The following is a 14,913-nucleotide window of genomic DNA, read 5'->3' on the forward strand; positions in this document are numbered from 1 at the left end:
AGTTAGGAAGAGGTTCTTGATTTGTTTTCAAGTCTACATCCACACTCCATTCACCATGATCCTGCATGAACTCTCTGAGCATAGATGGCAGCTTCCATAGCAGCAGGGGGTATGGCAGAGTGATGGGCAGGGAAGAATCGATTTCCACAAAATTTATGTTCAAGTAAGTGTTTTTGGGATTGTAGATTAAGAAGATTTCCCCCCCCCCCCAGGTATATTATTGCCTGAAACAGCAAAGATTTCTGAAGGAAACATCCAAAATCAGAGAATGCAGTAATAGCTAAATGTGCTGTACATGTGGAAAAGACACATGCTTTTGAATATCAAATGTCAGGGACAAAAAACAGGAATGGTCCATCGTCATTGGTGATAACTGTTTTCTACATTATGCATGTCCTCTGTGAGGTGTAAAACCTTGTTGCAAAAACAAAAATGACACAAAACCCAAATGGGGATGCGTTCAGTTTTTGTTGTTTACAGAGTAGAGAACGGAGCTTATTTTGTCAATTTTACTCATAAAGGGTGGCTACTAATATTACCTAATTAAATGCCCACTCTTAAGCAATGCATACCAAGTGAGAAGATTTTCTTAACATTGCCTAAACCTTACGGGGGGTGGGGGGGTGGAGGGATCTTTTAATACCACTCAAAAGATGCAGGTGTGTACATTGTCCAGGGATGCTTTTATCTTAATTTGACTAATTAGGCACAAAAATTCAGGCTGTGAACATCTGACAGGAATTAACTCAGCAAAACAAGCTCTTTCTTTCAAAGCCTTATATGAAATCAGGAAGAATGGCACAGCCAGCGGCCTTGTCTTTAAAAGGTTTGGGTGGAGAATGTGGGTCACTGTGGGGTGGACTCATGTGGCCTGCAAAAGAACACATTTAAAAGGAGGCTGTCAGCAAGCTCAATGACTTTGCACAAGTTCAGGCTCATGAATAGAAGGGAGGAGGCAAAGACCTCATCATCAAAGATGCTGCTGTCTCCATGGCTAGCGGCTCTCCCAGCCAAAAAAATGCCTGACACATTTCATATAATCTCTCTGGATAATGTAATGAGACTGTTTCAGGAATGTCTCATGCTACTTTGGTAGTCAACAATCAAGCGTAGTCAAGGACAGTCAGATTGTTTTACTGCACATAACTTGACAAACGCTAAGGAAAGTGTGCACGAATTTATTGGCTGAAAGCTTTTTATTACTTTGCCCAACAGGTAATTTTTCAAATGTACTTCCCTTGCCATTATGTCAAATGCAAAGTGGGTAAGGTGGCTTTAAAAATCATTAACTGGAGGGAGGGAGAGAAAAGGGCAAGCCTGAGATGCCAGCATGCAAAGAGGTCTTTGAAGAAGTGGAAGGCAAACAGAAAGGCTTTGAAGTGTCATACGACAGGTTCCTGGAGGTCAACGCTCATTCGATTGAAGACAGTCGTACATTCAAATTACAGGAACAAAACTGTGCCCAAGTAGGTCGTTTTGTCCCCCAGTGCTGGTGCCAGGTTGCTGGGAGCCCTGAGGCAAAGTTTTGCAGTGGGATCCCTCCCCCAGCACTTCCTGCCTACTCCTGATGGTGCATTAGATGCTACCACTGCCACTAGTATGCAGGGTTCAGCCTAGCTGGACAAGCGCTCTGATACCCAACCTCAGTCGAACCTCTGGCACCACCCTGGGAGCATCAGAGAACAAAACCCTCCTAGATTCTGACTGTGACCCAAAGTCCCATGAGTGTCCCCTGCTTCCATGCTGACCGTGGGAAAGAGACCTCTGAGTACACAGAGCATCTTCCAACTCATTCTCTACAAATGTCTACTATATGTATCTTCAAAACTCCAACCTAGGGATGCCTGTCCCACTTGTGGCACCCATGCCACAGATTGGCTAGCTCTGTGCTCAGCAAAAATATTCTTATAGTGTTTTTTTTTTTTTTTTTTTTTTACTGATACATAGCTAGGAATTAACTATTGTCCTATATGGTCTGCTGAAAAGACCAGTGTAACTCAAAGGTGTGCATATTCTTTCTTCACAAACAGCCCAATAAAAGATATCTTACCTATATCATATCTCTCAATCTGTGGGACTAATGTGGCAATAGCTCATCACATCCCATTGTGGATCAATGTACCATTTAAGCGTAGGATGTATTCGGGTAAAACAAGGGTGTCAAGCATACGGCCCGGGGGCCAGATGCGGCCCGCAGAAACTTTTTATACGGCCCTCAGGCTTTCAGCTGCTGTGTAGTGCTGAGGTGTTACTACTGAAAGGGCAGCCCACATGAAAATTGGGCTCTCCCATATCTTGAAGTATGATCAAGATTTGTATATTTTCTCTTTTGTCATTTGCAGCTAATGAGTTCCTAAGTGAGAAAAAAGTGTGTTTTTTTGGTTATGACTTGTTTAATGACATCACTTCTGCTTAATGACATCACTTCCGGCCCTCAGCAGGCATCATGAATGCTATGTGGCCCTCCGTATGAAATGAGTTTGACACCTCTGGGGTAGAACTCCCTGTTGAATAATTTCAGCGAAGTGGAAGTTCAGTATTTTTAGTGAGAGTTGAGTAGGCTTTTGATTCATTTTACGGAAACCTCTCCCCCCTTTTCAAAAATCAGGTCAATTGTCCATAGCGGAGCACTTTGTGGGGAATTGACTAAATCAGCATTTCTCAAACTGTGGGTCAGGACCCACTACGTGGGTCGTGAGCCCATTCAGGTGGTTCTTCATTCATTTCAATATATATTTTATTTTTAATTTATTAGACTTGATGCTACCATGATATGTGACTGCATTTGAGGAAAGGTTGTAGATCTGTACTTTTAACAGGCTATTATGTATATGCTTGACCTGAAGCATATCATATGCATATTATGTATATGCTTGACCTGAAGCATATCAGCCTGAAGAAAACACAGGTCATGGTTCAGGATGTGGACTCACCTCCCTGCATTACAATCTCTGAGCATGAACTGGAGGTTCTCCATGACTTTGTGTACCTTGGCTCAACGATCTCCGACACTCATTCTCTCGATACCGAGCTAAACAAACGCATCGGTAAAGCAGCTACCACGTTTTCCAGACTCACAAAGAGAGTCTGGGCCAACAAGAAGCTGAAGGAACATACCAAGATCCAGGTCTACAGAGCTTGCGTCCTGAGTACACTTCTGTACTGCAGTGAGTCATGGACTCTTCGCTCACAACAGGAGAGGAAACTGAGCGCTTTCCACATGCGCTGCCTCCGACGCATCCTCGGCATCACCTGGCAGGACAAAGTTCCAAACAACACAGTCCTGGAACGTGCTGGAATCCCTAGCATGTATTCACTGCTGAAACAGAGACGCCTGCGTTGGCTCGGTCATGTTGTGAGAATGGATGATGGCCGGATCCCAAAGGATCTCCTCTATGGAGAACTCGTGCAAGGAAAGTGCCCTACAGGTAGACCACAGCTGCGATACAAGGACATCTGCAAGAGGGATCTGAAGGCCTTAGGGATGGACCTCAACAAGTGGGAAACCCTGGCCTCTGAGCGGCCCGCTTGGAGGCAGGCTGTGCAGCATGGCCTTTCCCAGTTTGAAGAGACACTTTGCCAACAGTCTGAGGCTAAGAGGCAAAGAAGGAAGGCCCATAGCCAGGGAGACAGACCAGGGACAGACTGCACTTGCTCCCGGTGTGGAAGGGATTGTCACTCCTGGATTGGCCTTTTCAGCCACACTAGACGCTGTGCCAGAACCACCTTTCAGAGCGCGATACCATAGTCTTTCGAGACTGAAGGTTGCCAATACAGCTATGTATATGCTTTTAAGAATGATTATCAATGGGGCTTACTCCCCGGTAGGAGTGGCTAGGATTGCTGCCTTTAGGATGTTGGGAGCATTTTTTTTTATAAAGATCAGCAACTGCTTGGTTGGGTTAGGAGGGTTCTTCTTTATTTTAAATAAATTCTCAAAGTTATTGTAAATTTTTAATTTACTTAGGCTGCAATCCTAACCACACTTTCCTGAGAGTAAACACCATTGAACAAAATAGGACTTACTTCTGAGTAGACCTGGTTAGGATTGTGCCCTTATAGTACAAGCAAATCCTAACCTTCCCGTGCTCCAGGCGGCGTGTGGGGAGCTTCCAGCTGGTGCTGGCCTCAGTGTGGATTGCGGTGCTGAGTGTCACAGGCATGCCTTACGGCATGTTTGCAACATTCAGTGTAGGGCCAGTGCTAAGAATTGGGCTGTTAAATCTAATTTTCTAGGCAAACCTCTGACTATTATGAAGAATATAGCCCTCTGGAGCACTAGGTATTATAAAACAATGCTGATGAAAAGTATAAATACAATGCTGATGAAGACTCGTTGAAGAACAACTTTCTACCCCTGGCTTTCATCCTTCTTTGATTTCAGATGCACACTTTCAGTGTTGTTTTTGTCCCTTACAGATTGAAGCAAATGTATATATTTCCCCCTTTAAAGGAAAATTTCAAACTCCAGCTTTTGATACCCATTCTGAACAGTTTCTGCAACAATTCACTGCATGTTGAGACATGCTTAGTACGCATTAAGTGATGGAATAGGGTATTGAGTGGAATATGTGGCACAACAGCAAAATAATTTAATGAACATCAAACTCAATGAGCAGCCACGTTGCTGGTAAATGTGAAAAATGACTTGTGCAATATGATTTTGACACATTGCTTCTGAAAGTAATTTATTAAAAGGAGCCCTTGTAATTATAAAAGCACGAATACAGTTTAGAAATTGTTTTCCTCACTGTTAATTGCTAACAGAAATCTAATCTTGGTTATTTTAATCAGGGATCCCCCCCCCCCCCCGTACATAGTTAAAAGTAAGGTCTGGTCAATAAAGCTGTACATGACTACTTTTTAAATGTGATGACTGGAACATCTCAGTGCTTGGAGCTTCGTTGTTTGTCTCCTCTTTTAGGATAGATTCAAATTGTTGATCATGGTTTAACCATCTTCTGGTTTACACTTCAACTCTTATATGTTGGCCGTGAAATGTCATAACATGCACAAACAATCATCACTTCCTGGTTTCACCAATGTGATCACTGACAGCCCAATCCTAAGCACTCATTGTGCCTCCAGAATGTGTATTCCAGCAGCATAACATGCTTTTAGGCTGTCGTAAACATAGCATGCCAGAGAATGTGGTCTGGCCACCGCTGGAAGCAGTGATCTTCCGGGTCCATGAGGCAATGGACTGGGGACGCCCATTGCCACAAGTAAGAACGTGTAGGGGATGGGAGGCGGGAAGGGGGTGGAAAGGGGTAGGGGTGGGCAGAATGGGGAAGCCAGTGGGGGCAAGGAGGAGGGTGGATTGAGTCTGGGAGGGTGGCAGTGGTGCCCACCAAACTCTCAACCCCCCTTCCTCAACTCAACCCATCTTCACAGGTTCACTCAGATTTGCACCAGCAATATTGCTGGCATAGGTCTTAGTAGACCCAATGGTCCACCATGGGCCAGAAGTACAAAAGTTCCCTTATACTGAGGAGGCCTTTGGAGGCCATATCTCCCCCACAGGATACACTGGATGCCGCACTGGCATTGCTGTATTTCCATGCTGAAAGTTTATGGAGGATTGGGCTGTGACTCAGCTATTCACTTGTATACCAAAGATCCTCATCACATGATCTTTTACAGCATGGAAGCCGATGCAGTATGGTCCTTTTTACACTGCTTGGGATCCGAGGCATGTGACAGTGCTCAGGGTTTGGCTTCTTCCTATGCCAGTGTCCCCCTTACTCAAAATGTGTTGAGGAATGCAAGTGCAGGCACACAGGGCCTGGCTTCAAGCAGAAATGGAAAGCAGAAACATGAGTGACCATGAAGTGACTTAGAGTATCTTAAATCGGAGGCTTAGATGCAAATCAGCTTCATTAATAATGCAGTAGAAATATTTCAGTCACTTCAAGTAGATCAAAGCTTGTTAAGTCATTATCTACCTGAAGTGAGTGAAAAATCTGTGTTCTTAATTAACATGATTGGTATGCAAGATTCAATTGAAGCGATAATTCCTGCACCTCCTCTTCTGCTATCCTTTCTTGTCTAAACCAAAGAATACCAAAGAATACCCAAGTTTTTTTTTTTTTTTGGGGGGGGGGGATTTGTTGCAACAAGATATTATTTTTAAAACTGTCTAAGCCTATGGTTGTCATCGCCACATGTTATAACCAGCAAATTATTCTTAGGGTGGTACCAGAGGTCATCCAGAGGCAATCCACATCCATTAGAGGGCCCACTTAGTCCTAAATCCTCAGGATCAGCTGCAGTGGAAGCATGCAGTGCACCATCACAGGAAGACTCAGGAGCACAAGTAAAGATCCAGTGCAAGACTTTGTCCGAAGCTTTCCAGCAACCTGGTGCCAGCACTAATTCTTCCATACGTGAATGATGCTCTGAGTGAAGTAAGGCACGGTGATCTTTGACCCCAGACTGTAACCCACATGTAAAGGTCACTGGATAGCCCAGTATAAAGCATATCAACACAGAAATGGTAAAAAGCAGTTTGGCTTTATTAAGAGAGCAATACTGCTGGAGTCTAATTGAAGCTGCTTGGGTCTCAGAGTGTAAACACTTTGAGTGTAACCTAGATAAGAAGTGCCAGGCAGCTGCTGGAAAGGACTTGGCAAAGGTTAAAAGACACTCACTGATGGTATTCACTAGCTTTGTAACTTTTATACTTTTAGAGCAAAAGTACACAGTGAGACAAGGTAGCCTGTAACCTGCATATAAGGGGACATAATAATCATACAATAGTTATATAAAATTAAGCCATAGAAACCAAAGTTGCTTGATTTTAGAGAAGTCTTAAGAGACACTTAATAAAAGACAAGACTTGGTATAGCAGTGAGGCCCCACAGCTGCTGCTTAGTGTCTATATTAATGCATAGGAAAGGTATGCAGATAAGATCACACAGTACCTTTTCTTTGAATGATGTTATTCTAAAATTTGTCAAAACAATCTGTATAATTGGGTTGATTTATGTGAATGTGATTCAACACTGGGTAAATGGTATTATAGTGCACCCTGCTGGGATTTTAGAAACTTTTGTACTTTTCTAGGTTTTAAGGTGAAACCCCACCTGTATGTAAATCATAGCCAATCAATTGTTTTGCCCACTTGTTGCCCACCTATTTCCCATCTTTTATGCAAATTGTACCTTATCTGTAACCTATTAGGTATTTGCCCCATCTCTGATGCAAAATTTCAGCCAATGAATTGTCTAGATTTGAGGACAAAGGACGGCAAATGGTATAAATGTCCAAATCTCCATTAGGGAGGGGCCCATGCTTTGAGACAAGAGTCCCATGGGCCAATTGCATACATTTCGAATAAAGAGCCTGCAGACCTTCACTCCTAATACTGAGTCTTGCTTTCTTTCAACCTTGCAACAGAAGGACTACTGCAGAATCACTAGCAGTATTTGCAAATTCTAGTCTAAACTGTGAAAATATTAATAATTACTCAGGATATGCAACCTGAGCTATGGAATTTGGACTGGATAATAATTATTTTGTGAAACTCCAAGAAGCATCCCACTATCAGATTATTGGCCAGAAATTGGTCATTCTTGTGGGTCTGACATGCCCCCTTCAGCTTAGTGGTTTTCTGTCACCAAAGAGCTGACATAGATCTGAATAGGCCCATAGGAGACTGTGAAGTTGGCCGGAGAGATAAGTACAATTTTTCTTTACTTACCCTTCCCAGGTGGCCCAAAGGATGCAGCGGTTGCTATGTCAGTGGCCCACTGTGTAAGCTGGCTCTGGACAGGATTGGCCCATTAGAATAATTGTACCATATAGCACCATTGTCTCTGGTAACTACTAGTAGGGTGGGAGTAATATGTGAACCCATGTGAGTTGCACTGAGCTTGATCTCCATGTCGACAGCGTGTAGGATTGTCACTTGTGGCAATAAAAATTAGGAACTAGAATCAGAGTCCTTTAACCACAGTCAATTCAAATCACTTCATTCTGTCAAAAGTTGGGGTCCCCAACTCAACAATTTGGTCTAGGAATCTTCTCTGAAGATTGCACACAATAATATATCTGTGGGTTGTATAGCTATTTAATCTTTAGTGCAGTCATACCAGTTTTACAAATTAATCTGCTCTGGAACTAGTTTAGATGGCACATAGTGCTGGTAAGTATTATTTGGGTTGTATAGCTATTTAATCTTTAGTGCAGTCATACCAGTTTTACAAATTAATCTGCTCTGGAACTAGTTTAGATGGCACATGGTGCTGGGAAGTATTATTTGGAAGTTGTAGTCAAATCTGCAGCTACATCATACCACTTGCTTTAGGAAAACATTCAGTAGTTGATTTGCAAGTAAAAATTTTTTTATTATACTACTATTAGAAACAGTTTATGCGACTAGTAAAATTCTCACATTGTTTTAGAGACCACTCTTGGGTTGTAAAATTAACCATGTAAATTGTAAATCAACTGAAAGGAGAAAACCACAGTGGCTGGCAGAAACATCTGAAGCGTACTGATTTTAATAATACTGTGTGTTCTGTTTAAATTTTAATTTGTTTAACCCTAGCATTTATTCTAATTTAAGGAAGTGGCTTGCTTGCAGTGTGCAAGGATATGAATCTTTCCACATTACACAGTGTGAAAGAGGGGACCATTTGGGGTGATTTTCTCTTCCATGTAGTATCCCATTCTGAAGGGTTCCCCAGCCCACCACAGCAGATTTAGGGCCCAATCCTAAATGTTCCCAGCCCCAGCACAAAGCCCTAGCACCATAGCTGGGTGCCATAAATGTGCCTTAAAGCACATTTATGGCACCCAGTGAGTAGGGAGCACTGGTGCTGGGTCCGCGCTAGTCAGGCACCAGACCCAGTGCCAGCAGGAGGAGGACACACTGCTGCTGGGGGTAAGTGAAACTGCTGGGCAGTGATGTGTCCGGGGGGGGGGCAGAACAAGGGTGGGGCAAGGTTCAGAACTATGACTGGAGGGGTGTGGGACCTGTGGGGCTCTGCTTCGCTGTATCCTGACATCTGTGTCAGGCTAAAAGCCCAACATGGAGTTGGCATGCGCCAGCAAAATAGCTGCGTGCATGTGTGTGTGTCGGGGGGAGACTGCCACAGTGCAGGCATCAGAGATTGCTGTTGATTACTGGAGACTGTTGGAGATTGCTGGAGACTATTGTGTGGTTGCCAGGTCAGAAGATGGTGGAGAACCAAGGTGCTGCTGCTGGAGAACCTGCTGACTGGAGCAGGAGAGGGGAAGGAGGATCCTTGCAGCTTATACAAGCGAGCTACCTGCTGTTTGCGTTCACAAAAGTGGTGGGGTTCACCAGAGCTTTGCACGTAACAAAGCCTGGCTATCTTTGGATAAGGGAAGCAGCCTAAAGCAGGCATAAGGTTTCTAAGTCTGGAAAGGAAACTTGATGGGACATTGCTTTGTGTTAGAGCCATACATTATTTGCTGACCTTCACAAATCCCAAAAATACTTATTTCCTATTGTTCCTATATTTCCTACTGCAGATAGTGTTGAGTATCCCTGGTGTGCTCCCTGGGGCATTTGGTGGGCCACTGTGAAATACAGGAAGCTGGACTAGATGGCCTATGGCCTGATCCAGTGGGGCTGTTCTTATGAATATTTTGGTCATTTCATGTACTAGCCCAATTTCCTACAATAAAGCAGCATTATCCATCCATCACATCTCTACATGTCAACTACAACAGGCCACTAGCAGACAGCAGCTGCTCATTTGCCAAGGTATATTCAGATATGCCCAAGGTTGAGAATTGGGTCCTAATATGTAAACAAAGAACAAATGCTACCAGGTGCCAGTCATTGGAGTATGTATTGCCTTGAGAATGGTTTATTCATCACATTGCAGGATCTCTGGACGAAAGGTCTAGCATCCTTTCAGCCTTCCTTATTGACCAAATGGATACCGTTCAAACATACAATCTAAAGCTAACAGTCTCCCCACTTATGCAGCCAGTTTTGCAAGATGTAAGTGAAGACCCCGAGAGTGGAAATCAGAGCTGATGACCTCAATCCTCTTTCATAGATTATAGGATTATTCAAGCGCTTATAGGATAGACATCTGTCAATAACTGCTATGCCTGAACATCAGTGGCTTTGTTATCGCTCAATTGCTTCTTGTTTTCACAGTAATCCCTCCCTGAAGTGAACCTTCTACATTTTGGCCTAAAGAGCAACAGTCCAGGAGGTGGCATGCATGAAACTGACACTTCTAGAAGTAACGTTGTCAAAAGAATAGTAGAAAAGGAGCTATTATGACTCTTTAGCATAGCACTTTGACTCTGCGAAGGGATGTACAACCCTTCTTAACCCAAGATATTTCACAAGTCATCTCAAAACTCTTCCACTCTTCTCAAAACTCTTGATTTTCTCCCAAATACTTCATATTAGGTGGAGAACCTCAGAACTTTCACCTGAGGCTTCTTTTATGAGGCTGTGTTATGGCATATGCCCAGACAACGTGGTCTCGCATGAAATCAATTATACTTGGAACTGAGAGCACTGACCCTGGTTCTCTGCTTAGCAGTTTGATAATATTTAGGTGCAAACAACACATCATGCTCAGTTATATCTTCTTCTTCTCCTAATCGGTGTAAGGAAGAGGTTTCCCCATCATTTCCCCTATTGTGGGTTGTTCCTCCCCCCCCCCCCAAGTAAAAATCATCCCAACTGATTTCACCATAGGAAGAGATTAAAGTTATCTCAGGCAGATTTTTTAAAAAACAGAAAAATTAGAAAAGTAAGATTAAGACATTCCCCCCTATTGCTGCCTGCTGCAACATGAAACAAAAAGTGCATAATGCAATCATAGCATTTCTACATAGCACACTCTATGTGCAAAATCCCTAATATCATTCATCTGCACTACAATCCTGGAGGATTGCTCACTACTGTTCCCAATATGCAACTGTAGCTCAGAATGTTTTGAATTATTTATCTACTTTTAATAGAAACTCATTGAAACAAATAATATTAAACAAGAAGCAATAACACTATTATCTATACTACTGCCTGATTGCCAAGATTATCTAATAGGGCATACATAGATCCCAGATTTAGGAGGATTATCTGTTTGGAACCTTTTTAGTAGATCCTAGATTTGGGATGCAAGTTAAAGCTGCTGAGGCTTAGCTCTAATTCATTAGAGCTGCCTTGCCAATGGACTTGCTTTTCTCAAGAGAATTTTCTACAACCTGCTCTTTTTAGCAAACAGATAGGGGGAAAGCATGCCTGACTTTTTAGGTACAAAACTGAATTGCCATCTGTCGTGTCCATTCTAGGGGCAGAGTCTAGGGTGGCGCTCTGCCCTGGATATGCTGAATGGCTTTAGCCCAATTAGGGCGCGTAGAGAGATGAGTGGAGACAAAGTGACTTGCAAGGTCGGTTTAATCTCATTAAGGATTTTACATTCATCCGTAATTGGTGGTGGTCCTGTTTACGTCACCCCTATGGGTCCTTCTCAACAGGAGGCATGTCACACCCTTTGGGCTTCGTCCCAAGCCTGCAGGTGCCCTCCAGCGGCAACTCAGGTTGCAAGGTGCGTCGGGCAGTTGTTCCCTGGCTGACTGCCTGCTGTTCTTCCCAGCAGTTGCTCGGGTTCTCTCTGCAGGAGCTGAGGGATGTAGCTGCTGGCTGAAATGGCCCACTGTGCCTCTGGGTTGGAGTCAACATGGGTAGTGGTGAGTATTGCCTGGAGCAGGGTTCCCTGGCCGTGGCTTGGTGGCCCTTGTTGAGGTTTGCTTTGTGGCCTTGGGGTCAGTCTCTATGACTTCTGGTGCTGAGGTGCTCTGGTCCTGCCTTCCCAGTGTGGCTGGTGGATAGCCACCAGGGGGCGCTTCCCAGGGGTGGTTGGATTGGCTAGCCCTGGTGTTGCTGCCAAAAGGGGAGGCTTGCCTGCCTTCTCCCAGGGAGGGGCTGCTTTGCAGGGAGGCTCTGGGGGGCTCTTCCCTGCCTCTGCCTTTCCCCAGCCTGGCTAGAGCTCCAGGAGGCACCTCTTCCTCCCTCCCTCTCTAATAAGCCCACTGGTGGTCCCGCCTGGCTCTGTCCCTTCCTGGGTTTTGTCAGGGCTGAGATCTCGTGGGATCTCAGTCACCAGCATAAGCCAGTCAGAGCTCCCTGCAGCCGCACCTGGTCGCATTTCTGCTGCAGGGAGGCTCCTCCGGCTGGGGCCTCACCCGATGGGCGAGTGGAGGGTGCCTGCTGGCCATGCTGGGGCTCTTGCCTGGTTGGGGTTGCTGCTTCTCAGCAGCGCTGCTCCGCTGGGGCTCTCCCCGCCTCGCAGACCTCCTTGCCCCTCCTGTCCAGCCTCTTCTCCTTCCTCCAGCCTCTTCACCCCAGGGTAAGTACCCAGAGGACACCATCTTTCCCATGATGCATCATAGCTATTCTCTGACACAAAAACCGAAGCATCAGCAAATTATCCCAGAATCCCATTATTACGGAGAATAATGTCCAGAACACTGAGACATATGAATTTTTCCATGCCATGATTAAGGAATCGCAATAAAGGAAGACTGCATACCACATTCTATGACCTGATGGACAGTAAGGGAAACCTTAAGATACAAATATTTCAAAGCACAGAGTCCTAAGTACACTTCACTTTGCAAGCTGCATGCAGGGAAATGTGTATTCTTTGAGAAAAGATGCATGAAATTGAATTGTAACTTGCAGTGCAGAAAAGAAAAGCAATAACATAATGAACATGTCAAGCATAACAGGAGAAGCAGTTTTTGTGGCTGACTGGTGCAGAGTCCAAGATGGTCTATACCAGATTTTCAACCTTTTCCATCTCAGGGCACACTGGCAAGGCACTAAAATTGTCAAGGCACACCATCATTTTTTTTTAAACAATTGACAAGGCCCTCCATGCTATTGGTGGGTGGCTCACATCCCCTAGTGGCCCTACTAATAAATGACCCTCCCCCAAACTCCCAAGGCACAACTGCAGACCATTTGTGCCACACCAGTGTGCTGTGGCACACTGGTTGAAATTGCTGGTCTATGCCATAGGTTACCTTTGCAATGTTGAAAAAAGTCTAGAAAAATACTCAGCTTCGCCATTCCACCCTCTCCACCCCTGTTCAACTCCCTGCACTGGGCCTACCTGCTTTGGTGGGCCTCCCAACGTCTGCTGGCACTTCAGCCTTCTCACCAGCACATTGGGTGCTAACACTGCTGCAAAGCACTTTACAGCTGCTTTGCGGCAACCTGCACTAACAGCATGTGAGTTCCACCAGTGCTAGTGCAAGTTAGGAATGGGCTGTTAATTTGATGAGTTTCAGAATGGTGGGTATTTTACTTCTGTGTAGTGGCAGGAAATAATGGCTCCATATGTAACCTTGGGAGCAATCCTAACCAGCACTTATGCCGGTATAGGTGCTCCGGAGGAGTCACAAACTTGCCATAAAGCACGTTTGCACCTCTTTAGGCGGGAGCTGTGTTGGTGCATCCAGATGCGCCAAAGCACGGACGGAGGCAGAAGCCTCCACTGTGGCTCCCGCACCACCGCTTGTGCCGGCGTGAGTGTGCCGGCACAAGTGGCAAAGGTAGGCATGGGGCGGCGTGGGGAGGGGACAGGAGGGGATGTTACTGGGTGGGGGGAGGGCAGACCCGGGGCAGGTGCGCGGGGAGCTGGGGGTGGGGCTGGGACCCAGCAGTTATGCCGGATCCCAACCCTCGTCCCCGGGGCGAGCGGAGCAGCTTCAAGTCGCTCCGCTCTCCTCAGACTTGCGCCACCTCCAGAGGTGGCACGGGTCCAAGGAGACCCATAGGGGCACGCAGCCCTTACCCAGGGGTAAGGGGAAGAGCTTCCTCTTGCCCCTGGTTGAGCCGCTGCTCGCTGCAATCCCGCTTTGGATGCAGCGCAAGCCTCTTGGCTTGCCTGCTCCAGCGCGGGTTAGGATTGCCCCCCTTGCTAGATTGTATAAATTGAGGAATATGTGAAACAAAAAAGAAATACCTCAAGAACTCTTGTTAATTGTATTACAACTCCTTTGGCTTTCCTCAAAATTCCTTTAACATTGTGCTGGAGAGGAACCTGCATGTTCAAAAAAACTGAGCAATGTCATCAATAGAAAGGATCCAATGTCTTCTCAGTGACAAGGATTTTTATCATCCTGGGGTACCGGCTGTTCAGCTTTATTTGTCATGTAGGTAAGAGAGATGAAGGCCATGGGACTGTAGTTCAGTGTACATCTCTTGTATTTATTAACTATTTATTGGTTTTTTATATTTTGAATATTGTAAGCTGCACTAAATGCCCTGTTTGGGTGGAAGAGACAAGTGAAAGAAAGAAAGAAAGAAAGAAAGAAAGAAAGAAAGAAAGAAAGAAAGAAAAAGATTTGATTTTTTATATATATTAAAATGAACTCTGACTTTAAAAACATAAGAAGAGCCCTGCTGGATCTGCCTAGTCAAGCATTCTGTCTCCTGCAGTGACCCACCAGCTGCCTCTGGGAAGATGATCAGGACCAAAAAAGCATACTTCTCTCACAATTTCTTAAAAAAAATCAGAGTGTTTTGTATTAGAAATTAGTATATAATTCTAAAATCCACACCTTCCATGCTCCAAAGTTCTTGGATTATTTTTCATAGCTAGGCTTGTTGTATTGGCACACAGGTCTTTCCCCATTCATGATCAACACCAATCATTTATTGTATTCTTAGATTTTGTCTGACTTTTGCAGTACAAATAAAGTTTACCCAGCTATTAATGAAGACCAACCTTCATCCTTCTGGATGGCTCCAATTAAAACCAAGCAAAGATAGTTCCGTCTTGTACCAAAAGCAGCAGTTTTTAATTTCAAGTTCTCTCCATGGTTGAGAGTGTTTAAATTAGATTTTGAGCCAGAAGCATATTTATATGTTGAGCTCTTTCTCGTAGCTCCCCCCCCCCCCTT

Source organism: Tiliqua scincoides, chromosome 1, assembly GCF_035046505.1.
Source record: "Tiliqua scincoides isolate rTilSci1 chromosome 1, rTilSci1.hap2, whole genome shotgun sequence".
Classification (NCBI taxonomy): Eukaryota; Metazoa; Chordata; class Lepidosauria; order Squamata; family Scincidae; genus Tiliqua; species Tiliqua scincoides.